Genomic DNA, 24997 nt, shown 5'->3' on the forward strand with positions numbered 1-24997 from the left:
TTTGTGCTTGAACACATCCATTTAATATCCCCGGGCTAGTAAGGAGGACGAGTTCTCCAGCTGCCCTGGAAGTAGGCTGAAATGTTGCGTTGTGTAGTCTAGAAAAGAGAAGAGAAAAGGCAATATATTAGTTTTGCTACAGTGACATTGCAACACACCATGCATCTGTTTCTTAAAAAGGAAGTGCACAAGAGACAAGCTTTCAACCCTGTGAGCTCTAAACATCTCCACCTGTTTTGTGCAAAGTCCTAAAAATGCATGAAATGACTGAATTAGTGCATTAAAGCTGGGAGCGTGATGGATGTGCGTAACCCACCAACAGATGCACGACACATAAACTCTATCATACCAATTGTCGTCTACAAACAAAAGCTGTAAATCAACTTCAGTTTAATGAACTTCGATATTCGTATTGTGACCAGTACATGGAAGTTTCATGTGTGAATTATCTTAGGAAAGGCAAGGTGCCAGTCATAACAGTGCTGCAGCTTTGCTTGGGCACAGGTACATAGAAGAGTTGACTTTTGTGTTGCACTTAAGAACCACGAAATGATACAAGCAACATGTAAGCAGTTGAACAGGCATTACGGACGTTCTACAGCAAGATTAGAAAATGCCTTTGCTGTGCAGGCAGACATTGTCAAAGTGAGCTTGTTACTAAACATGTTAGCTTTCCACAAGACAGGAAATTATATTATCAGTGCAATCATATGACCAGGGCCTCGATCACAAAAATACATATGCCAACAGTAATGACAATTTTCTAGTTATGGTGGCAAAGCTTGCATTATAGTATGCTATTATAATCAGGTTAATAGCTATTTTAGCAGGAAAGAAAGGAGTATACCCTAAGATAGCACTGAAATTGCCATGAAAGGAGTTTTGTTGAAAACTGCACAAAGAATATTAAGATGCTTCTTTGTGACACACATACCTACTATGGTGTTGACCTTCTTGGAATCCAACGGATTCTTCTGTGGAAGGTATTTGACAGCCGCCCAAAGAAGGACCTCCCTTCAACGTCTTCTATTGAAAAAGGAGCTTTAAGGAGGCCCTCCGCGAAGTGAAAGCCTGAGTTGTTAGCATCCAGGCACAGCCTCTTCAGCATGCCCTTTTCAACGTATACACCGTCACCGATGTCTACCTGTGAAAGAATACAACAAACACAGATTCATTTTATACACGTTTGATCAAGGAATGGTTAGGAAGTAGGGTAAGGTTTGCAAAAACGAAAGTCGCTGCTTTTCGTTGATTCGGTTTAAAGAACAAAGCAGCCTTACGTATACCATACATGCATTGTACTGAGCTGCGTACTTTTATGTAAGACTAGAAAGTATTGGGAACTTCAATGCGAAAAAAAGACATGCATCTGCCTAGAACTAAGCAAATGTGTGCCACCCCTTGACACAGAGTGAGATCTGGTGCTGTTTTAGTGATTAGCAGACATTGAAAGCTTCAAGCCTCATCGAGTATTGGGCCAAGCTGTGCTCGATTAGTGGCGCACAAGTGCTCGAGAACTATCAAACAAGATGCAATTGTCTTCAAATACAATTCTGACTTCCCATTGCAGACATGCAGTTTTCAATTTACTGACTGCACTTGGGTGTAACGATTTTGTCTGACAGAGTGAATAAACCACATACACAAGCAGCATTTTCATAGTCAGCATAGTCTTTAATAGGTACTGATACCTTCAATTTAGAAAGCCCTGTATATTGGGCCTCATCAAACTAATTTCACAAAGGGTTTGTCAAGGTAGAAGCATAGAACTTTAGTCATTAGAAGACAGGTGAAATGAGTTAATTATTGCAATTATTACTGAAAATTAAATTTTAGACAGCTCATCCCAATGAGAAATTGACGCAAGCAGTTTGTACATGCCACATAAGCATTTAGATATCAAAAATAGGGATTAGAGAAAACCTTCCCTTAGAGGTTCATTAGTACAAGCAGCCATGCTCTCAAGGAGACATAACTTCTTTTTCTGTAGGCAGAAAGACGCTCGAGTATTTTATTGACACATATATGTGCCCATGCATATATGTCATCTCTGTTGTAAACCTTTTTTTCATGTACATGCAAGGTGTGCTTATAACATCTCATTGTGCACAAAATTTGCGTAATAATTTAAAGACCGCGATATTGTAGCGATGGTATTCCTTTTCGCTATTCGTTAGTGGGCTGACCGACGCCCCGGCCCGTGCTACGTACTGCAGCTGCCGGCCGTTAGCGGTGGGCGAGAAGAGTGATATAGAATCGAGGGGTAAGTATCGCTACAAAATCGCAGTCTTTAAATTATTACGCACTGCCGTAACCTACGATTGCAAGAGCTGACATTTTAAGATTTGGTTGGTCTGTCTTTCTTAAAGGCCGGCGTCTGATTGAAATGTCTAGATTAAAAATGCACCTCGTTATTGTAATATCGGCCTATATCCGCTCTGTAACATAGAAGACAAATACGCGAAGACACTCAAGAACATAAACAATACACACAGGTTCTCGCGACGCGGACTTCCAAACCGAACTGTATACATACAAAAATCTTCATAGAAGCTTCTATCTGCTTAAGCGTCAAACATAGCAATCGTGTGTCAACGCGCGAAGCCCATGATACATCGACGCATACATTACACATGTACTGTACTTGCGGGAATGCCTATATAGCGAATAACTTCTTGCCAGGAAACTACCGAACGAACACCAACTTTCAATGTGTTTTCATAATTGTGTGCCCATTCAGGCATAGCAATCAAGGCGGGTAGCAGAATGCAAGTACGCTGTAACATCAGAGGAAGCTTTCGTGAAATTGCTTGCTAAATGTGCACAGCAACATGGCTAACATACGATAGGAAAGCGCTTTTCTCTAGCTAGTTACACAAGGCTCATTACGTAAATCATAAGCTTCAAGAATGCGCGCAAGCGCCAAACTTGCTCACCTTTCAAGACTTGGCAAACGCTCCTTCGTCTAACAGGTACAGAGGCACCGACGTTTCTCTGGCGCAAGCACTGTAGAACTTCCGATGAATTCCAGCTCCACAAAAGCACAACCTTCAACAGTCTTCCAAACACTACAATTCTAAGCCCCAGTACCATGCTTTTCACGAGAGCGCGGGCAGGCAGCTCGGCAGAACAAAGGCAGCTCGGACGGGCGCTGTACTAGGGCACTCACTGACGACACTGGTGGATCGCTCGAAACACACGGCGAACTAATGGCGTTACACGAGTCCGGAGGGTTTGGGATGGTTACTGCACACGACAAGGAGCACGTTTTGTCTAGGCACTTCTAAAATATAATTCAAATACCACCTTACTGCAAGGAGCATTCACTGCAACTAGAGTGTACTGCAACCAACGTGGTGTGTCGACCAAACAAATACTGCAGTAGCGCCACTCTGCGGTTTTGTAGAAAAATATATCTTAAATGAAAAAATTGCGTGTTTTTACGTAATAACATTTGATAGAGTCCTTTAATAGATATGTTTGGTCCAAAAGTGTGTACTTTGTACTTTGTGATACGAAGTTCAAGGAAATGTATATATAATAAAAACTAAGCGGATGTTGCCTTCAAGATTCGCAATTGCTTCAGGTGCATGCAGGTTGCAAAAGCACGGCCTTCGAGATCAGACTTTGTCACTCAAAGGAAGCCGTAGTGGGAGGCGAAGAGGCATTTAGGCCCCAATCGTTGGGTTTACAGTGCCTAGGTAGGCTTCCTTATTTATGAAGAATATACGGGGACTTCAGCTGAACCATGAGCGAGCTATACAGACACACGCGGTACGATTCGGTGTCCGATCCGACGTGCGGCGCTGCATGCTACGGCATGAGCGGCGCGTAAGCTCCGCCCACATCTAGCTCCCCAGCTTGAGTTCATATCCACGTCGAGAAACGCAATATAAACAACTCTGCACAACACTGCTTCGCTTTACTCGAACGCTGTCGATAAAATTATGCCCCTGTGAGTGACAGAACACTTCACGACGGCGCGTTGTCCACTGACGGCTCCACTAAATCCAGCGATAGGGCCTGTAGGCATAGCTAGGCGGACGCTGCGGCTGACGGCGCTTGCGATCCAGCCCGAGCTCGTCGAAGAGTGCTTATTTTTGCCAAAACAATTAACACTGTACACTTAGGTCGGCCGTAATTAAATACAATTGGTTTACTCGACGCAGTCGTTGCGAAGGGCAAACGTGCAAGCGAAGCGGGCAGCCTCGCTCAGACGGTCGGTGTGTGATGTCTCCTCGCGCAATGCCCTCGCGTCGCGGCTCCCGATCTCACCAGTAGCTTAGTGCTAGTGTACAGGGCGCTGGTTTGCATAACAGGCACACGTTCGAGATAATTTTACTGAACTGGTAACTATTTCATGTCAGAAACAAACTGCAGCAGGCAAGGAAAAAGAATAACTGCGAGAAACCGGCCAGCCAGCACCGCCTCCGTGGAGGGAACGTCAGAGAACGTCACATGCCAGCCGCGCTGCCATTGGCTGCGGCCAGACGACGGTGCAGTTGTCGGACACGTCGGACGATGAAAATCTGCCCGGTTTGTCGCACGCCGGACGTCCGATCCGGCGCTTCGGCACGGCAAAACAGCTCGATTCGGGCTGCAGTTTCGGCGAGTCGGACGCCGGATCGGACACCGAATCGGACCGTGTGTCTCCCGCTTTAGTTGGCGAACACGAGCCGATCAGCGCGCCGTCCGTGCAGCTCCGTCTAAGTGCTATGGTGTATGGCCTACGGGCTTCTTTGACACCTACTGAGCACAAATTCATGAACACCGCTCATATACACGCTTCCCATGGCACTAGCTGTCATGTTTTCGAGAATACGTGCCCTCATCTTGAATTGGTGAGACCATATTTCCTCTTAGCGTCCGGTATTAGAAGCAATTTTTTTCTATGAACATTCTACTATCATCTGTTACTAGGAAGTTGATTAAAAATTAGGAAAACAGTTACTGTGCAAAAAAACATTTTTTTTTAAAAAGGCAGCCAGTCTTTGCATATTCATTGATAGTTCAGATGCTGTTATATGTTCATTTTCACTAAATCATTTTTAACAACTTTCTAGTAACCAGTGTTACTAGAAAGTTGATTGAAAATTGTGGAAATTTACACCTGTCCATGAAACAAGACTGTCTTGCACCAGCCATGTTCACTGAATAATTATAACCTTATTGAATATTATTCATCCATGTTTTGTAACTTGGGTTATGTACTTTTAGAACATAATTATTTTTATTGACTTCTTATTGAATCGTGTTTCTAAAAAGTTAAAATAGTGTGTCTTAACTTTCTAGTAACTTTCTTTTTACATACTGAAGTTAGAAAAGAAGTAACCAACTTTCTTTTGACAAACGTTACTAAAAAGTAAAAGTCAATAGGATGTTACTAAAGTTGATAGGATGTTGATAAAAGTTCTAAAGAAAGTAAGGAAGCATTTTTGTATGGGTATCTTATAGTCTCCGTTAGTGAGACAAATTGGGCGGTAAGAAGTTACTCTTCGCAATGCAACGGGATCTTCTGACTTGGGTATAAGAATAGTGTGGGAAGATGAGAAGGACGGGGGTAATACTTTGAGCTGGAATGCTTCGTTGTATACGTCCGCTAAGGCTGGTGAGATCGCCCCTTTGAAATATTTATAAAAGGCTGAGGTTAGACCGTCAGGGCCAGGGGACTTCCCCGGATGCATACTTTCAATAGCACTTTTCTCTTCCTCTTCCGAAATTGGTTCCTTCAATATTTCTTTCGTACTTTCATCTAGCCTTGGCGTCAACGACAAAAAGTCCTTTTTAAAACGATCAATGTCGACTGCGCAGTCTGTGAATAAACCACTGTAGTGCTCGAAGAAAGCACGCTCGATATCTGCTGCTGCGTCGCTGACTTTTCCGCAATATTCAATTTCCGCTATCTGATTGCGGCGCGCATGCCACTTTTCAGAGCCTAACGCTCTTTTCGACGGTGCTTCTCCAATTATCAACCTTTCAGCCCTTGCCCGCACCAAAGCACCGCGGTGTCTTTCGATATCGAACTGTTCAATTTTATGTTTCAGTGCGCGAATATCGTCCATGAACATGCCGGGCATCCTACATTCCTCACTGATCAATTTTTCTAAATTGCGGCGCATCTCTTTTTCTTGTGCTCCTTTTTCTCTGCATATAGCGCTCGCACGCTCTAAAGCCTTGATTTTAACCGTCTGCTTGAAGTTCTCCCATTTTTCCCCAGATGTCGTGTTACCAACAGCGTTCATTTGTTCAACTTGCTTCATTACGTCCGCTGTAAACGTTTCGTCGCTTAGTAATTTCGAATTCAATTTCCATAGTTGCCACTCGAAACCCTCTTCCTTTTCTTTCGTGCTTGCTACTAAAAAGCTGACCAAACAGTGATCACTGAATGAAAGTGCGCTCACATGGTATTCCTTACAAAGGGGTATCAAATCAAGGCTCACATACACTCTGTCAAGACGGGCGTGGCTGGCTGCCTGAAAGTGGGTGTACTGCGTAGTCCTCCCACCACCGAGACCTTCAGCCACGTCTTCCAAACCATCGTCCCTTATCATATCGCTAAGCGCAATGGTGCTTGCATCCTTGTACGGTCGAGCGCTAGTTTTATGAGGGGCTGAAAGAACACAGTTAAAATCACTGGCAATAATGAGGAGCCTATTACACTGGGTATACTGTTTTAGCTGATCGAAAAATCTGCGCCTTTCCTCAGCGACAGTCGGCGCGTACAAACAAATAACACGCCATTCCAATGACGATAATAAAAAATCGCAGACAATAAGCCTACCTGACGGGCATGACGTCACAGCTTCTATTTTTGCTCCAAGACTATGTCGGATGAACAAAGCGCACCCGGAAGAAGTTCCCACAGAATGGCTCACTATAGCACAGTATCGCGCTAAGAATTGACGCACCATGCTCCCGCTTTCGTCGTCGCCCTCGACTTTCGTCTCCTGCACTGCTAGAATGTCCAGGTCATGTTCGCTAACTAGTCGGTACAGTTGACTTTGCTTCCTCCTTGAGGCGAGCCCACGTACGTTTAAAGTGGCCACACGAAATGACCTATCCATAGACATCATTGCGAGGCGGTGAAAACCCGGGGGCATGACGCTCACCTCACTACTGCGCATTTTTCCTGGGTGCTTTGTCACGGTGTAGTCCTCAGGGCGGCAAAGGCGGCGTTTCCGCCGTCTTGCGCTCCGTCGAAGTGTTCGGCCGTAGCCGAAGGGGAAGGCGCCGCACGGAAGTCGTTTTCGCAGGCGGCTCGTCCGTTGCGACGGCGCTGGGCCCCCTCTCCTTTTCGCCCGCTTCGTGGGGCCGCTTTCTGGTCGCACTGGCAATGTCGCTATCGATGCCTGTCATCGGCACTTCCTCGGGAGTAGTCTCTACAGCTCCGCCGGAAAAAGTGTGGTCGGTACTACTTGAAGCAGCCTTCTTGCTCCGGTCTTCCACGACTTCATGCAGAAGCCCGGCTTCGGGCTTACCTGGTGCTTCAAGGAGGGCGTCCTGTGGAGTGTTCGGCGTACCATCTTGGGTAGTCGGGTTTCGGCCCACTCCTGCTGTTTCCTCGGAGTCTGCCTCATCCATGAGGTGGTCCAATGCGTCGTTTCCCTGGACTGGTCTGGTCACGCTGGCGTACGTCTTCGGGCAATCCGCGTCCTCATGGCCGAAGCGGCGACAACGACTGCAGCGCGGCACTTTGCAGTCCCGATGTATGTGCCCGGTGCTCTTACAGCGCAAACAGAGCGGAGCGCGGCCTGGAACAACGACGAGAGTCAGCTCTCCAGCTATCTTGAGCTGCTCTGGTATGTCGTCGACTTTCACGTCGCCATGCCATTGCAGTCCAACTGAGCGAGTCGTCCAGCCCTTTTCAGTGACGCCTTGCACCCGCCACTTCTCCCGCGTCACCTCCAGCACTTTCCCGTAGGGTGTCAGGGCCACACCAATGTCTTCGTCAGTCACGCCGTGCAACAACCAGTGTAGCTTTAAGCGAACCTACCGGTTATTTGGATCCATGCGCAAACATGGGGGATCCTTTACCTTCACGTTGACGGCGGAGAGCAATTTCTGAGCGGCGTCAGCTCTCATCATTGTTACAGCCCACACGTGGTTCATCTGATACGCCCCCAACGCCAAAACGTCGGGGAGCGCACCTAGTTTAGCCAAGGTGTCCCGGTAGTCTTCGACACGGTAGGGCCGAGCTCATGGATCGCCGTGCATGAAAACGGTGTTCGCGACGATGCGTCCGGATGGCAGATTGGGCAGAATAACCTGATAATCATCGGCATTAGAAGGAAAAGACCTGTTACCGCGGCCCACTTGGGCCGCCGAAACCGCTCCGTGGGAGCAAGCCATCCCGCGACCATTTCGCTTGAAAGCCGGAAGTGGAATGACACCACGGGAACCGAGAACGCCTCAGGCTATTTCGCTCCCTGTTTTGTTCTGCATGTATGCGATTTAAATAGAAAAAAAGGAAGTACATTGTTCCCGCCCGGGATCGAACCGGGGGCCTTGCGCGTGTGAGGCGCACGTGATAACCGCTACACCACGGAAACCGAGAACGCCTCAGGCTATTTCGCTCCCTGTTTTGTTCTGCATGTATGCGATTTAAATAGAAAAAAAAAGGAAGTACATTGTTCCCGCCCGGGATCGAACCGGGGGCCTTGCGCGTGTGAGGCGCACGTGATAACCGCTACACCACGGGAACCGAGAACGCCTCAGGCTATTTCGCTCCCGGTTTTGTTCTGCATGTATGCGATTTAAATAGAAAAAAAAGGAAGTACATTGTTCCCGCCCGGGATCGAACCGGGGGCCTTGCGCGTGTGAGGCGCACGTGATAACCGCTACACCACGGGAACCGAGAACGCCTCATGCTATTTCGCTCCCTCTTTTGTTCTGCATGTATGCGATTTAAATAGAAAAAAAAGGAAGTACATTGTTCCCGCCCGGGATCGAACCGTGGGCCTTGCGCGTGTGAGGCGCACGTGATAACCGCTACACCACGGGAACCGAGAACGCCTCATGCTATTTCGCTCCCTCTTTTGTTCTGCATGTATGCGATTTAAATAGAAAAAAAAGGAAGTACATTGTTCCCGCCCGGGATCGAACCGGGGGCCTTGCGCGTGTGAGGCGCACGTGATAACCGCTACACCACGGGAACCGAGAACGCCTCAAGCTATTTCGCTCCCTGTTTTGTTCTGCATGTATACGATTTAAATTGAAAAAAAAAGGAAGTACATTGTTCCCGCCCGGGATCTAACCGGGGGCCTTGCGCGTGTGAGGCGCACGTGACAACCGCTACACCACGGGAACCGAGCAAGCCGCAGGCTATTTCGCTCCCTGTTTTGGTCTGCATGTATGCGATTTAAATTGAAAAAAAAGGAAGTACATTGTTCCCGCCCGGGATCAAACCGGGGGCCTTGCGCGTGTGAGGCGCACGTGATAACCGCTACACCACGGGAACCGAGAACGCCTCAGGCTATTTCGCTCCCTGTTTTATTCTGCATGTATGCGATTTAAATAGAAAAAAAGGAAGTACATTGTTCCCGCCCGGGATCGAACCGGGGGCCTTGCGCGTGTGAAGCGCACGTGATAACCGCTACACCACGGGAACTTTTTTTTTTTTCTTTATTTTCAATGTGACAAAACAAAACAGAGAAACCAACACAAAAATGTTAAAAGCGCCAACCAGTAGCTTGTTGACGCGACATTGCTAAAAACGTTTTAATGACACTAGGTCATTAAGTACAGGATACCATGTTGGCTGTTCGTCCTGGGATTGGTACACATCTCGGATATAGGCAATACTTTCAATGAAGTTTTCTCTTACCGATCTTACAATAGGATCTGCATGTCTGACAGCCATTCTTGTTTTCCACATGCTATGCATGCTTAATACCATGAACATGTCATAGGGCACACCCCCGTCATTGTTAACCGCAAGAAAGTTAATTCCATATAGTGTGAGGGGCAAATCTTTTTTCAGCGTTCTCTGGAGGACGTCCCAATGAAAAATTGAATCTAAACAGTCTAGGAATATATGTGTTACTGTTTCTGGCTTGCGGCATAAAATGCAGTCAACTGACCAGGGAAGAAAAAAGCCCTTTTCCTGCAGCCAGGGTTTGACTGGGAGCGTGCCACTGTGGAGTTGAAAAAAGAAAGTTTTCACAGACGACCGAACCGGCATTTTTTTAACTCTCTTTAAAACATCCTTACCCGGACCGGCAGAAAAAATGGCTCGATATAAAGGTACTGGAAGCATCACATCACGGAGATCTTTGTACAATTGTTTCTTTGATACTATAATGAGATAATCAAACGAGAAACGTACTCGAAGAATCTTGAAAGCACTTACAACTTCGCGTAGATACCCGCACAAGCCGCTTCCAGTAACGCCACACGATGACACAATAAACTCAGGGAGAGCATTCTGCAGTCTCACTTGAAGCACTGCTCGCAAAAATGGGTCATGCTGGTCCCGCAAGAAAATAAACCTTGAGATAATCTGCCTCAGAAAAAGATGAGCTAAGCCAAGCCCTCCTGCTTTCAGGGAGTGAAATAAGTTGAGACGACTTGTGCGTTCCCATGTTGAATTCCATACAAACGATGCAAGAATTCTATGCAATTTTTGTGCCTTAGTTCGTGACATCGCGAGCACCTGCAACACATACCAAATTCGCGCAACAAGGAACGTATTGCAAATAGTTGACCTGGTAAATATGGATAAATTTTTTCCGCTCCATTTCGTAGTTTTCTGGCGCATTTTCTCAGCTTCTTCTCTCCAGTATTCTGAAGGCTCATCATACCAGTTTAAAGGTGCTCCTAGATATTTTGTAGGAGAGACTGTCCACTGTAAATTTTCAAAGACATTGGGCTTCTCATCCCAGCTGCCATGCCAAAAACCGGCGCACTTCTTCCAGTTAACAGCGCTTCCAGACATTTTTCAATACGTTCGAGCTTGTTTAACAGTTTCACGAACACTTTCTTTATTCCCACAAAAGACGGCTACATCATCCGCATACGAGAGAATTTTGACTTCACTGGCCATTAAACGAAAACCGCGTATTTTCTCATTGTGTATAACTTTCAAGCAGAAAGGCTCCAAGTAAATTGCGAAGAGAAGTGACGAAGCCGGGCATCCTTGTTTTATGCTTCTACATAAGTTAATGTTACCAGAGAGTTGTTTATTCACTAATAAGTTCTTGCTACACCCTTCGTAAGACCGTTTTATGCCTTCTAATATAATGTTTCCAACATTCACGTGCTCTAGAATAGAAAAGAGCACACTGTGCACAACACGGTCGAAGGCCTTCACCATGTCTAGTTGCATCATAGCAACTCTTCCTTCCCAGGCATCGCAACACTCCAGAATACTTCTTGCCACATGTATATTACTAAGTATCGACCGGCCTCTTATGCCACAAGTTTGGTGTGGGCCTACTATTGATGTCATCACTGATTGCAACCTTCTTGCTAACACCTTCATGAATATCTTATAATCTACATTGGATAAAGTTATGGGACGGTACGACCGTACTGAGAGCAGCTTTACAGGGTCATCGCATTTCGGGACCAGCACTGTATGGGTTTTTCGGAAAGAAGGCGGCATCTATTTTACTTTATAAGCCTCGGCTAGAACACGGTGTAAAATGGCTGCTAGTTGATGCTTAAATGCCTTGTAGAAAGCTGTGCCTAGGCCATCAGGTCCGGGCGCCTTTCCAGGTTTGAGTTCATCAATTGCGGTTTCGATCTCATTCAACGTAATCGGTTCCTCGAGGACTGTCTTGACGTCACCATCTAGCCTCGGCATTAAACGCAAGTATTCGCTATCAAAGCCAGCTTCTACCGCTCCTTTGCAGCTTAACAACTCTCTGTAGTGCTCGAAGAAGGCACGCTGTATTGTATTACTATCGCTACTACGCACGTTGCCGTATTCAATTTCTTTTATTTCATTTTGCGATGCGTATCTTTTCTCTTCGCTCAAAGCGCGTCTTGTGGGCGTTTCCCCGAGCCACAAATACTCTGAGCGCGCACGTATCACTGACCCCCTATATCTCTTGACATCAATGATTTCAAGCTCATTTTTTATATTCCTTATCTCTGTTGACAAATCTTCCAGCTGTGTGCATTTTATTGACAACAATACGTTAAGCTTATTTCGTAATTCATTTTCTTTTCTTTTTTCATTGTAGCGTAACACAGAGGCTCTTTCAATGGCTGTTATTTTAAATTCCTGTTTAAACTCTTCCCACATCGCTAGAAACCCCGCGGATTCACTAGCAAGCATCTCGCGTATACGTTCTTTTATAAACGCGAGAAAGGTTGCGTCGTCCAGAAGTTTGACGTTGAATTTCCATAAGTACCAATTAAAAGGGCGGTTTTCTTTTCTCTTGCCGAGCGAGAACATTACAAGACTGTGGTCGCTGAAGGATACGTGCCTCACGTCATAGCTTCTACACAACGGAACCAGTCTCGCTGATATATAAGCTCGATCTAATCTCGCGTGACTGCCCCGTTGGAAATGCGTAAACACAGTATGCTTTCCACTGCAAAACACCGCACCAACGTCTTCTAATTCACGCTCTCGGGTTGCTGCGAGCAAGAAACCTGCACTTTGATCGCGTACAAGCAAGTTGTTATTCCGGTCGTCAGAAAAACAAACAGAATTGAAGTCTCCCAGCAAGATAATATAGCGCTCAGATTTCAAATAGACATCAAGTTTTCCAAAAAAGTCACGGCGTTCTCTTTCATTATTTGGGGCGTATATGCAAATTACCCGCCACGCCAAATCCCAGAGCGAAAAGTCACACACGATCATTCGACCTTCATCACAAACAAATACAGATTGCGGAACAATTTCTAAAGATTTCCGCAACAACGAAACACATCCACCGGAACTGCCGACAGCATGGGAAACGCACGCACTGTATCGCGCTCTAAATGTTTCAACCATTCGGTCGGTGCGCTCTTCACTTTCAATTTTTGTTTCCTGTAGAGCGACTATGTCTAAATCATTTTCTTGGAATAACCGGCTGACCTGGTACTGCCGCCTTTTCGCGCCCAAGCCACGGACATTGAGCGTACCAATGCGTAGCGCTATTACAGATTTTGAAGCCATTTCCTTTTTTTTTTTTTTAGAAGAAGAAAAACAAGCATACTAGTTCAAGCGAGCTCATACATCCTGCCATTTCTCGGAACGCGCACAATACTTTCTAGGCAAAAGCGACCGAACTTTACAATTGTACTCTGCAGTCCGTCCCTCACCTCGCATACAGGCATTGCTGCACGACGCCCTCGTTATTGCGGGGGCGCCTTCGGTACCGTCGGACTGGAATCCGGCGGAATGTGAGGCTTTGGCTTGAAAGAAGGGCGGCGGTGCGAACTTTCTTTCCTGGGCGGCTCCTATGCCTTCCCGCTGCCCCCTTCGTCACGTTCGGACACTTGCGTGTGTGGGCGTTTCGCAGACGAGCTGCTCGCGACGTCCATGTCCTCTTGGTCGCTACTCGGCGAGGCTTGAGTGGTCTCAGAGACGTCTTTGACGGCGCACGTTGGCGTAGCGGTAACCTGTCGTACAGGTGCCACGTCACTGTTGTCGCTTCCAACACTTTTCACAATTTCCTTCTCGGACGTTTCAACAGCTGCCGACGTAGGTTGTCTGTCCTTGATTCCCGCAGCCTCCGCCGCGTCCGCCTCGTCCATGATGTGCTCGGTGGGGTCCTCCCGGCTCCTTTGGCTTGCTACGCTTGCGTAGGTTTTGGCGCACTGGCTATCGTCATGTCCGAACCGCCGACAGAGCTTGCACCATGGGACGCGGCAGTATCGGCGAATGTGCCCTGTTCGCTGACACCGCAGGCAAAGCGGCGGTCTCCCCGGTACCACCACAAGGGCCGTAATGCCAGACACTCGTAGCTGGTGTGGCAGGTCGTCCAAAGTCAGGCCACCCTTCAGCTGCAGATTGACCGTCCGTGTCGAGGAGCCCTTATCGCCGAGTCCTGGTACACGCCATTGCTCTCTGCAAACGTCCGCCACTTTTCCGTACGGTGCAAGAGCAGCACGCACGTCTTCATCTTGTATGTGGTAAAGCAGCCAATAGAGCCTTAGGCGGACAGTATGGGTGCTCGGATTTATCACGAGGCAGCGGTGATTCTTCACAGTCACATCAGTTACGGCGAGCAACTTCTTCATTCCTTCCGCAGTCTTGAAGGTCACCGCCCACACGTGGTTCATCTGAAACGCCCCCAAAGCAACTACCTCGGGGAGCAGTTCCAGACGATCCAAAGTATCTCGGAAGTCCTCAACTCGAAACGGCCTGGCTTTAACGCTGCCGTGAAGAAAAACAGTATTTAAAACAGACGAACCTGATGGCAGTTGTGGCAAAATAACGTCATAGTCAGTAGAATCCTGTGCATCCGTCCGGTTACCGCGGCCCTGCTGGGCCGCATTCGCCGCTCCAAACGAGCTCGACATTACACGACCGTACACTATGGTGGCCGGAAGTAGAATTTACACCACGGGAACCCAGCACGCCTCAGGCTATTTCGCTCCCTGTTTTGTTCTGCATGTATGCGATTTAAATAGAAAAAAAAGGAGGTACATTGTTCCCGCCCGGGATCGAACCGGGGGCCTTGCGCGCGTGAAGCGCACGTGATAACCGCTACACCACGGGAACCGAGCACGCCTCAAGCTATTTCGCTCCCTGTTTTGTTCTGCATGTATGCGATTTAAATAGAAAAAAAACGGAAGTACATTGTTCCCGCCCGGGATCGAACCGGGGGCCTTGCGCGTGTTAGGCGCACGTGATAACCGGTACACCACGGGAATGTTTTTTCTTTTTTTTTCTTTATTGCCGTCTTGGACGTGTAATACAAAGTAACATATGGTAAAACACTTCAGCCACACTTGGACTGAGGCGAGTGGTGCTAAAATCTTTTCATTTGTGCTAAATCACCAAGCAGTGATATCCACTCTGGTGGATCAGTCTGAGCCCTGAAACTTTCGCGAAGATAAACAACACTTTCGATGAAGTTTTCACGTGTGGAACCTGTATTTATGTCTGCATGTCGCACCGGTTTTCCACAAACTGTGGAGGCCAAGAAGCATAATTAAATCGTAGGGTACTTCTTCACTTTCAACTGGTAAGTACCGGATGCCGTAAGGATTTAAAGGGAGTTCCTTTTTAATCGTCCTCTGAAGGACATCCCAATAAAGAATTGGATCCCAGCATTCTAGGAAAACATGTTCCACTGTCTCGGGCTTCCTGCATACCAAGCAGTTTGTTGTCCATGGCACGAATAGCCCTTTATCATGCAGCCAGGTTTTAACAGGCAGCACACCGGAATGCAGTTTAAAAAAAAAGTTTTAACCCCAGGTCTAACGGGCATATTCCTAACTCTTTTAAAAAAATCTTGCCCTGGGCCTCCAAACTGTGGTGTCCGATAAATGGGTACCGGCAACATCACGTCAACCAGCGCTTTGTACAGCTTTTTCTTATTAACATAACATAGGTATTCAGGGCTCAAACATACTTCCAACATCTTGCACGAAAGAACAACCTCGCGCAAGTATCCTGTCACAGCACCACACATGTTATCACAGGAGACTACCCTTCCAGGGAGCAGTCTCTGTAGGCGCACTTGCATAACAGTTCTTAGAAAGGGATCACTTTGATCACGCAAAAACATAAATCGGGAGACCACTTGACGCAAAAAAAGATGCGCCAGGCCAAGGCCTCCGCCTTTAACGGAAACAAACAGGTTAGTTCGGCTGGTTCTTTCCCAGGTGGACGCCCAAATAAAAACAGCAAAAGCACGATGCATTTTTTGAATAGCTGTTCGTGTCGCACACAGCACATTCATTACATAACAGAGCTTCGAAATCAAAAAGACATTACAGATAGAGGCACGGGAAAACATTGATAGCTGTCTTCCTTGCCACGCGACCGCTTTCTCTTTCATTCTCGAAGTTTCTTCTTTCCAGTACGAGCTGCGATCCCGATAACCATCCAGGGGCACTCCTAGATACCGCGTTGGCAAGGTGGACCATCGAAGCCGAGGAAAACAACCCGGTGTTACGTCCCATTCGCCATGCCAAAAACCGGAACTTTTTCCCCAATTGATCTGACTTCCAGTCTGAGCGCAGAACTTTTCGACCACACTCGTGACTTCACAGATGCTCTGTCTATCAGCGCAAAACACCGCTATATCGTCAGCATACGCGAGTACTTTCACGTGTGATGACTGCAGTCTGTAACCTGAAATTCGGTCAGAGTTGATAATTGCCAGGCATAGCGGCTCTAAATACACTGCAAAAAGCAAGGGGGAAAGCGGGCATCCCTGTCTTACTGAAGATCGTACAACAAGTTTGTCAGTGAGATCGCCATTAACTATAACGCGGGTTGTACAGTTCTTGTATGCCATTTTAACGCCCTCTACTGTAACGTCGCCTAGTTTAGAATGTTCCAGGATGGAAAAAAGAATTTCGTGTGAGACGCGGTCAAACGCTTTCGCCAAGTCGAGCTGTATCATTGCTATCTGACCGCCAACTGCATCAACACACTCTAATACGCTGCGTGCGACATGTATATTTGTGGCGATGCTAGGGCCTTTAATTCCACACGTCTGGTGAGACCCTACCAATTTCGTGATCACAGACTGCAGTCTTTTTGCTAGAACCTTCATAAATACTTTGTAGTCGACGTTGGTGAGACTAATCGGTCGATATGACCCCGCCAACAGTCGTTCTTCCGGATTATCAGTCTTGGGAATGAGAACGATGTGGGACGTGTTGAAAGACAATGGAACCTGTTTGCGTTCATAAGCCTCAGTTATCACATGCAGCATGCACTGTGCAACAGGAAGCTTAAAGGTTTTATAAAAGGCCGCACTTTGCCCATCTGGCCCAGGAGCTTTCCCAGATGGTAGGTCGTCTATTGCCTTTTCTATCTCCTGTAAAGTTATAGGCAGTTCAAGGCGTTCCTTAATTTTGTCATCTAGTGTTGGCACCAGTCTTAAAAAGTCTACATGGAAGCCTTCTATGGTGTCGAGCTTATTGCTAAGAAGTTCTGTGAAATGTTTGGCTATAGCGCTCTGAATGTCTCTCGCATCTTCCGAAGTCCGGCTGTTATATCGGATGCTCCTAATTTCTTTCTGGCTAGCGTATCTTTTCTCGTCTGATAGCGCTCGTTTTGTCGGCGTTTCGCCAGCCCACACTTTTTCAGACCTTGCGCGTATGACGGCGGCCCTATACCTGTCAGTGTCAATTCTTTCGAGCTGGCATTTCACTTCCCGTATTTCTTTCGTGAAAGTTCCCGGCGCGCTACTTTCCATGCTCAGCATCCATTCAAGTTGCCCGTTCATTTCTTTTTCTTTTTCTTTCTCTTTATAACGAGCCACGCTGCTCTTTTCTATTGCTTTCATTTTTACCCACTCTTTGAACTCCTCCCTTTCAGTTGCAAAACTAGCTGGCTGCGCGTCTAGCAGTTTGTCTAGCTTGGTCTTTACTTGCATAATGAACCCTTCATCCTCCAAAAGCTTTGTGTTCAGTTTCCATAAGTTCCAGTTAAAGCGCGATTTCCTGCCCTTCATTCCTAAAGTCATGCTCACGAGGCAATGATCACTGAAAGACACAGGTTTAACGTCATAACTTGAGCATAGCGGCATAAGTTCGACCAATACATACATCCTGTCTAGTCTCGCATGGCTCTCCCGCTGAAAGTGCGTGTATTCAGGGTGGTTCCCATTGGAAAACACATTGCCAACATCCTCGAGGCCATACTCATGCTCAAAAGTATTCAAAACTTCAGAGCTCTTGTCTCTCAGTGGCCTACACTTCACTCTGTCAACTGCAGCACACACACAGTTGAAGTCTCCCAGTACAAGCAAAAACTTGTCGCCTTTGAACCATGGCTCAAGGGATTCAAAAAAAATTTTGCGCTCGCTTTCTACTTTAGGAGCATATACACAAAGAATTCGCCATCATAAATTCGAAAATGTGAAACCAGCAATCAAAAGGCGACCACTTGGGCACGCAAATACAGACTCTACGTTCACTCTTAACGTCTTACGAATGAATACAAGGCACCCACCCGACGTCCCAACAGAATGACAAACGCACACAGGAAAGTTTGCTTGAAAGGAAGACACCATGCGGTCAGTGTGCTCTTGGCTCTCTATTTTCGACTCTTGTATAGCAATTATATCAATATCGTTATCCAGAAGAAGGCGATTAAGCTGGTATTGTCGCCTTCTTGCTCCCAGCCCTCTGACATTCAAGGTCGCAACTCGAAGTGGAGCAATAAGTGTAAAAGCCATCTCTTAGAAGAAGAAACGCCTCTATCCGCATGGTGCCCACCTTCATGGTTGACGTAGCCTTCCTCATGTCTGCCAGGACCTCTGGACACCGGCCGACCAACACAACCGGCGCCGACACCGACCAGGACCGTGTGCTACTATGGAGGCGGTTTCCCCGCCTTCCGCGTGTCGGCCGGAACGTTCGGCCGCGGTTTTAAAGACGAGCGTCTCACTCCCCCTGCCTTCGGCGGAGGCTCATCGCCGCCACCGCCAGGCTGCAGCTTCACGTCGACGCTTTCTTCATGCGGACGTTTCCCAGCCATGGTGCTCGCCGCTTCCAGGTTCGTCTCCATCGTATCAAAGCCGGGGGTCTCCACGTTGCTTTCTTCGGCGACCGCGGCTTTCGCCGCCTCATTCACCTTGTCAACGTCGTCCTGTTCAGGCTTATGCTGCGCCTGTACACTACCATCTGTTGCGCGGGAGGGCCCCGCCTTCTGCTTCACAAGAGTCGTGAACGATGGCTGAGTATCGCGCTGTGGTTGTCCACCTGCACGGGCTGCTTCCTCCGCATCCATCTCGTCCATCAGCATCTCGGCCGAGTCCTCGCTGGTTCCCGGGCCTGCAATGCTCGCGTAAGTGCGAGTACACTGGCCTTCTTCGTGCCCGTAGCGTCGGCAGATTCCACAACGCGGGATTCGACATTCCTTGCGGATGTGGCCCGTACCACGACACCGAAGGCACAGCAGGGGTCGACCTGGTACCACAACAAGCGCCAACTCACCGCCAACGCTCAGCTGGTGCGGCAAGTCATCCAACTTCACGCCCGCTTTCAACTTGAGGGTGACGAGCAGGGTAGTTGAGCCCTTCTCTGTCATACCTTGCACACGCCAGCGCTCCCGGCCTACTTCAGTAACTTTTCCATATGGCGCAAAGGCGACACGCACGTCCTCATCAGGCACATTGTGTAGAAGCCAGTGGAGCTTCAGTCGAACGTCCTGGTTCGCCGGGTCAATCACCAGGCAGCGCCGGTTTTTTACACGCAGCTCCCCGATGCTCGAGATCTTCTTCACCGCGTCCGCGTCCTTGAAAGTGATAGCCCAGACATGGCTCATGCGATACGCCCCCAGGGCGATAACATCCGGAAGAAGCGAATGCTGTGCCAATGCGTCACGGAAATCTTCAATCCGGTACGGTCGCGCTAGTACTCGCTACTGTCCTTGTAGGCATCAAGGGGTGCGCCAAGGTGCTCGCGCCAATGTGACGACATAATCCTCTATACGCAAGACGGCTCCTGCATTCCCCGAGTCCCGAAGATACGCATACTAGGCATGCATATAACAGCCAACGGGTCAAAAATAGAAGCTATTCGCAAAATCGAAGGCAAGGTTACAGCGGCTACCCGCCTGATCAAACGCATTACAAACAAGCACACGGGCATGAAGGAGGACAGTGTCATGCGCCTCAGACACTCTTTCGCAATCAGTCACATCACTTATGCGGCTGCCTTCCACAACTGGAATGTCACTGAAAGGGAGAAAATCAACACCCTTATACGCAGGACTTACAAGATTGCCCTTGGCCTACCGGAGTCCACAAGCACTGCTCGTCTGCTACAGCTGGGGGTATACAACACGCTTGAGGAAATCGTGGATGCGCAAAGAACCTCTCAACTCGAACGCATGTCTCTGACAGCCACGAGCCGGTACATCCTGCAGAAACTCGGCTTAAACTACCACGTCCAACACGGTCAGAAACAGGTCATTCCACGCGACCTCAGCGACACGCTGATTGTCGCCCCTATACCTCGAAACATGCACCCCGAATTTAATCGGGGCCGACGCCAGGCGCGTGCCAAGACACTGCTGCGCTCCTTGGGTGGAAAGAGGACTACGCGCTTTGTAGACGCCGCAGAATACACACGAGAACACCGGTTCACGGCGGTAGTCGTAGACGTTAGCTCCCGGCTTACGCACGCGTGTAGTGTCGCAACGGAATACCCCGAAACAGCGGAAGGGGTAGCGATTGCGCTTGCGCTTACCGAACCCCTCTGCGAGGTAGTTTTTAGCGACTCACAATCCGCAGTTCGCAACTACGCGCGGGGGCGCATTTCCTCCGAAGCTCTCCAGATTCTAAGGAAAGCTGGTCGACAGCAGTTCGATAACACCGCGATCATATGGTTTCCAGCGCACGTCGCCACCCCCACCGATGAGGGCCTCATTAACTTGAACGAGGTTGCACACCGCTCTGCCCGAGAACTGACCCGCCGCGCAGAATCGGAGACCGCCTCTTCGAGTTCGGAACTCCTGGTTCAAAACACGCGAGAACGCCTGGTCAGGTAAAATGACATCACCAAGCACTACCAGCTAGGCAGGCGGTTGCTGCCCCCACCTCACCCTATGCTGAAACGTCGCCAGGCAGTCATCTGGCGACAATTGCAAACACAAACATTCCCCAGTCCGGTGCGATTGCAGCACATTTTCCCCGCGCAATACTCGACTGCTCTTTGAAAATTGTGCCAGGAAAATAAAGCGACGCTGTCACACATGTTGTGGGAGTGTCGGGTTACATCAGCTACAACGGCAGTAGCTCCGGAGGCTCTTGCGTCGAAGTGGGCCGCCGCTCTGCGCAGCTCCAACCTCAAGACACAAGAGTGGGCTGTCCAGCAAGCCCGAGAGGCGGCGACGAGGCAAGGCCTCGAAGTCCCCTCATGGGAGACCTGAGCCCGGGTCGTCAAATTTGCCGGATTCAAAATAAAGTTGTTTCCATCCATCCAAGGGCGACGATGCCAGAGAGCATACCAAGAGCTTGAAGCGCGTCCCGAAAATCCTCTACGCGAAACGGGCGAACACGAGTGTCGCCGTGCAAAAAAAACTGTGTTTAACACGATGCGTCCTGTAGGTAGCCGAGGCAGAATAATCTGGAAATCCTTATCTGCCTTTGTCGAAAGCCTGTTGCCGCGGCTAACAGCCGCATATGCCGCTCCATTGGAGCCCATGATCCCGCGATCCGTTTAGCTCGGGAGCAGAATGACACCACCGGAACCGAGCACGCCTCAGGATATTTTGCTCTGCAAGTATGTGATTGCAGTAGAATTACATTGATCCCGCCCGAGATTGAACCGGCGTCCTTGCGCTTGTGAGGCGTACGTGATAACCGCTACACCACGGGAACCGAGCACGCCTCAGGCTATTTTGTTCCCCTTTTTTTTCTGCATGTATGCGATTGTAATAGAAAGAGAGTAAGTACAGGCGCCCAAATCTTTAACTGGCGTGCGCGAGCGTCGACTTATCCGTGCGTCAGCGTCGTATGACGTCCTCAAGAAGGAACAGCCTAGAAGACAATGGGCCCAGCTGAGCGCGCTTTGTCCGCATGCGCTTAGCCTCAGACTGTTTCCAGCCTGGCCCCGTCATACGGCGCTGATGCACGGAAAAGTCGCCGCTCGCGCACGCCAGTGAAATAATTGTGCGCCTCTACATTGTTCCCGCCCGGGATCGAACCGGGGACCTTGCGCGTGTGAGGCGCACGTGATAACCACTACACCACGGGAACCGAGCACGCCTCAGGCTATTTTGCTCGCCGTTTTGTTCTGAAAGTATGCGATTCCTATAGAAAAAAAAAAAGAAATACATTGTTCCCGCCCGGAATCGAACCGGGGGCCTTGCACGTGTGAGGCGCACGTGATAACCGCTACACCTCGGGAACTGAGCCGCCTCAGGCTATTGTGCTCCCCGTTTTGGTCCGCACGTATGCGATTGCAATAGAAAAAAAAAGGGGGGGCGGCTCATTCTTCCCGCCCGGGATCGAACCGGGGGCCTAGCGCATGTGAGGCGCACCTGATAACCGCTACAGCACAGCAACCGCTTTTTTTTTTCTTTATTGCCTGTTTACATAGTACAGAAAACAGCATGAAAAATGATTTCAAAACCTTTCGAAAGTGATCAAGTCATCAAAGAGACTTACAATATCAGGTGGTTCTGGCTGGGCTCGGTAAAGCTCTCGCATATAGGCTACATGTTCAATAAAATTTGCCCTTACGGTCGAGCGTTAGTGTAGGCATGTCTTACCGACATTAAATTTTTTGATATACTATGGAGGCTGAGTACCATTATCAAGTCGTAGGGAATGTCGCCATGATTCTCAACTGGTAAATATCGGATTACATGTGGTGTAATTGGCAAGTCCTTTTTGATAGTTCGCTGAAGGATGTCCCAGTGAAATATGGGATCCCAGCATTCAATAAGTACATGTTCTATTGTCTCAGGTTTTTGGCATAGTATGCAGTTAACTGTCGACGGTACAATGATTCCTTTATCTTGTAGCCACATTTTTGCAGGATAAGTGTTTGTATGGAGCTTGAATAAAAAGGATTTTACATGCGGCCGTATCGGCATTCCGTTAACCCCTTTTAAGAGGTCATGCCCATAGCCTCCAGTGTATATGGTTCTGTACATTGGCCGAGGTAACATAACATCAAGTAAAACCTTGTGAAGCTTTTTTTTTTAACCGTACTCAAGTATTCTAAGGAAAATCTTACCTTAAGCATGCGAAAGGCAACAACAACCTCGCGCCAATAACCTTTTATACGATGCATCGCAGTCTTATTTGTAGAAACGATGAATTCAGGGAGTGCATTGTATAAAGAAACTTGCATAACTGTACGCAAAAATGGATCACACTGAACTCTTAAAAATATAGAACGCGACACAATTTGTTTGACAAAGAGGTGCGACAGACCAAGCCCACCTTTTCTGACGGACAAAAACAGGTTAGTTGGACTAGTTCGCTCCCAACTGCCTCCCCAAATAAACACTGCAAGAACAATGAATTTTTTGCAGCTTAATACGCGACATGAACAATATTTTCATAACATACCATAACTTGGCAACCAAGAATAGATTGCAAGTAGTTGCATGGGCAAACATTGACAGATTTCGACCTTGCCGTTGTTGGAATCGCACCGCTGGCACGAGTTGATGGGGTCTCGGTGCTGGCGCCCGTTATTGCGAATGGGTCGCAAGCCCCAAGGGTAGCGTTGGCCTGGCGGCCTGGGGCACTGGAAGCATCCGAAGGTCCCGGCAAAGCAAGAGAAGACTGGTAACAGAACAACTTGTTTATTCTAACATAGTAAAAGAGCGGCCGGTCAGTTCGACCGAAGTGGAGAGACGGGAGAGCACGTAACTCAACAGTACAAATCGGAGCCTCTCTCCTGGCGTCCGGGGGCAGCTGCTCTTATACTCTCGGCGTCGCGGTCCAAAAGGGAAGGTCACGGGATGAAGGTCACGGGACGGCGGAGCATGAGCCCACGACGGCGCGCACGGTCGAGCCGAGAGACCTGCTGAACCGAGTGCAGTGACGCATCGCCAACCCGCCCACACGACGGCGCGAACGGTTGAGCCGAGAGACCTCCAGGCTCCTCATTCGGGGAACTCCGCTCCCCGGCTGCCGCGCTTTGACAAGCGAGGGCACACACACACACACGCACACACGAAGACACGTGGCACTGAAACACGCTTGGACACGCTTGGCGGGGAAGCGTTGCGGCGGCGTCGCACGGGCCAAAATGTCCGCCGCTTTGAACGAAGCCCCGGCGTCCGTTGCATCCGCGCCGGCATTACCGCGCGTTGTAGGCGAAACGTAACAGACCGCCCCGCCGGGGGAAGGAGATCCCGATGGTCAGGGGACTGCATCCGCTGTCCGGAGGGATGTCGCTCGATGATGCTCATAACCGTAGTCGGGCGTCCTTTGGCGTTTCTTGAGCGCAGCGCACAGAGAAGGCCTCGTTCTCACGTTCAGGTGCACACAGGACACTGCAAAGTGACTTCGGGAGAGTTGACATTTTTGTTCTCGTTTCCGGCAAGCGTTAGAACTACGCCGAAAGTCAACCGCTCAGTCAGCAAGCACGGCACAACCCTCACTAAGCCCTGCCAGGCTCTTTCCCCTTTTTTTACTGCTGCCTAGTTCCTTACAGTAGTTTAGCAGCACTCAGAACGCGTCCACAAATCGGAAAAATTGCACTAAAAAGCACATCATCACTTTGAAACACTACACAAAAGCAATAAGTTAAAAAAAATCCTGCCTCAGGAAGAAAAACATCAGTAACAAGCAATTTTGAGGCTGATTCCCACGTTAGGGGCTTCGACTTAAGCCATCGGCGTTACCGTTGAGACTCCCCTTTTTGTAACGCACCTCAAAGGAATATTGTTGCAAAGCGAGGCTCCAGCGCAGGAGGCGGCCATTTTTGGGAGAGATGGTCTGCAGCCATTGGAGAGGGCAGTGATCCGTTTCAGTGATAAACCTCGAGCCGGCTAGGTAACATGACAATTTCTGAACGGCCCACACGATACACGCACACTCTTTCTCGGTGGCGCTATACGCCTGCTCACGACTGGTCAGCTTACGACTAGCATACAGGACGGGGTGTTCTACTTCTCCATTTTCCCGTTGGCACAGTACAACGCCCATGCCTCGCTCACTAGCATCACACTGAACAACGAACCCTTTTGTGTAGTCGGGCGATCGTAGCACAGGCTGGCTTGTTAGGGCGCTCTTTAGGGCGCTAAAAGCTCTTTCCTTCGTCTCATCCCAGACGACTGTTTGCGGCTCTGTCTTTCTTAGAGCATCCGTCAAGGGAGCCGCGATATCAGAGTACCTGGGGATGTACCTCTGATAGTAGCCGGCGACACCTAAGAACGACCGAATATCGGTCTTCGTGCGCG

General features: G+C 48.6%; 1 long non-coding RNA gene and 12 other non-coding genes across 13 annotated transcripts; all 13 read right to left on the reverse strand.

Moving 5' to 3' along the window:
* LOC129381328 (uncharacterized) lies at nt 1-3322 on the reverse strand. Its single transcript, XR_008609530.1, has 3 exons — nt 2937-3322; nt 935-1144; nt 1-98 (listed from the first exon to the last, which is right to left on the reverse strand). It is a non-coding gene; the product is annotated as an uncharacterized lncRNA (long non-coding RNA).
* Nucleotides 3323-8476: 5154 nt separating this feature from the next.
* Nucleotides 8477-8549, reverse strand: TRNAV-CAC (transfer RNA valine (anticodon CAC)). The gene has a single exon. It is a non-coding gene; the product is annotated as a tRNA-Val (tRNA).
* Nucleotides 8550-8628: 79 nt separating this feature from the next.
* On the reverse strand, nt 8629-8701 carry TRNAV-CAC (transfer RNA valine (anticodon CAC)). The gene has a single exon. It is a non-coding gene; the product is annotated as a tRNA-Val (tRNA).
* A 78-nt stretch (nt 8702-8779) lies between these two features.
* On the reverse strand, nt 8780-8852 carry TRNAV-CAC (transfer RNA valine (anticodon CAC)). The gene has a single exon. It is a non-coding gene; the product is annotated as a tRNA-Val (tRNA).
* A 78-nt stretch (nt 8853-8930) lies between these two features.
* On the reverse strand, nt 8931-9003 carry TRNAV-CAC (transfer RNA valine (anticodon CAC)). Its single transcript has one exon. It is a non-coding gene; the product is annotated as a tRNA-Val (tRNA).
* A 78-nt stretch (nt 9004-9081) lies between these two features.
* On the reverse strand, nt 9082-9154 carry TRNAV-CAC (transfer RNA valine (anticodon CAC)). Its single transcript has one exon. It is a non-coding gene; the product is annotated as a tRNA-Val (tRNA).
* Nucleotides 9155-9233: 79 nt separating this feature from the next.
* Nucleotides 9234-9306, reverse strand: TRNAV-CAC (transfer RNA valine (anticodon CAC)). Its single transcript has one exon. It is a non-coding gene; the product is annotated as a tRNA-Val (tRNA).
* A 78-nt stretch (nt 9307-9384) lies between these two features.
* TRNAV-CAC (transfer RNA valine (anticodon CAC)) lies at nt 9385-9457 on the reverse strand. The gene has a single exon. It is a non-coding gene; the product is annotated as a tRNA-Val (tRNA).
* A 77-nt stretch (nt 9458-9534) lies between these two features.
* TRNAV-CAC (transfer RNA valine (anticodon CAC)) lies at nt 9535-9607 on the reverse strand. Its single transcript has one exon. It is a non-coding gene; the product is annotated as a tRNA-Val (tRNA).
* Nucleotides 9608-14589: 4982 nt separating this feature from the next.
* TRNAV-CAC (transfer RNA valine (anticodon CAC)) lies at nt 14590-14662 on the reverse strand. The gene has a single exon. It is a non-coding gene; the product is annotated as a tRNA-Val (tRNA).
* Nucleotides 14663-14741: 79 nt separating this feature from the next.
* TRNAV-AAC (transfer RNA valine (anticodon AAC)) lies at nt 14742-14814 on the reverse strand. The gene has a single exon. It is a non-coding gene; the product is annotated as a tRNA-Val (tRNA).
* Nucleotides 14815-21757: 6943 nt separating this feature from the next.
* TRNAV-CAC (transfer RNA valine (anticodon CAC)) lies at nt 21758-21830 on the reverse strand. Its single transcript has one exon. It is a non-coding gene; the product is annotated as a tRNA-Val (tRNA).
* Nucleotides 21831-21910: 80 nt separating this feature from the next.
* On the reverse strand, nt 21911-21983 carry TRNAV-CAC (transfer RNA valine (anticodon CAC)). The gene has a single exon. It is a non-coding gene; the product is annotated as a tRNA-Val (tRNA).
* Between the last annotated feature and the right edge of the window lie 3014 nt (nt 21984-24997).

The sequence above is a fragment of the Dermacentor andersoni genome, chromosome 1, assembly GCF_023375885.2.
Source record: "Dermacentor andersoni chromosome 1, qqDerAnde1_hic_scaffold, whole genome shotgun sequence".
Lineage (NCBI taxonomy): Eukaryota > Metazoa > Arthropoda > Arachnida > Ixodida > Ixodidae > Dermacentor > Dermacentor andersoni.